This window comes from Mus musculus, chromosome X, assembly GCF_000001635.26.
Source record: "Mus musculus strain C57BL/6J chromosome X, GRCm38.p6 C57BL/6J".
NCBI classification, from domain to species: domain Eukaryota; kingdom Metazoa; phylum Chordata; class Mammalia; order Rodentia; family Muridae; genus Mus; species Mus musculus.
Window position 1 is genome coordinate 37,754,248 of NC_000086.7, and position 494 is coordinate 37,754,741.

At 44.7% G+C, this 494-nt stretch overlaps 1 protein-coding gene across 1 annotated transcript in view; it reads left to right on the top strand.

Annotated features, from left to right (window-relative positions):
* Window positions 1–360: 360 nt before the first annotated feature.
* Window positions 361–494, top strand: part of Rhox5 (reproductive homeobox 5) — a gene marked incomplete in the record, with an annotated part of 54,271 nt that continues 54,137 nt past the window's right edge. Inside the window, 1 exon segment of the mRNA NM_008818.2 lies at window positions 361–410.

Consider the following 494-nt stretch of genomic DNA (forward strand, 5'->3'; position numbering starts at 1 on the left):
TCTCTTCCTTTGTCTATGGGCAGAGATCAGGGATTGTAAATGTGTAACATCACACTCAGCCCAAAGCACATATTTAAAATTAAGATTTGTACCTACGAGTTTCACCTTCCTTAAAAGTGGGAAATTGCTCAAAATTGTTCTTTAATTTGTTTTGTATTTTAAAATATGTCCTCCTCCTCCTCCTCCTTCTTCCTGTGTGTGTGCATATGTCTGTGTGTGTAGGCGTGGGTCTGATGGTCTGATACTATGTCTTGTTCACCAATTGGTTCTTGATTTGTCAGTAAAGAAGCTATGGGCCAATTGCTCGGTGGAAGGAAAAGGCGGGTCTTCCGGGTCTCTGGAGGAAAAGAGACTCAAGGAGAAGAGACAGAAGTCGCCATACTTTGGAGAGAGAAGAGCCAAACAGCCATGTGAGATCTCGGGAGGAACAGTGGCCTGTGGCCGTTCCTACAGGCGGGTGGTCAGGAATGTTTAGCAGGGATTAGGTGGAATTC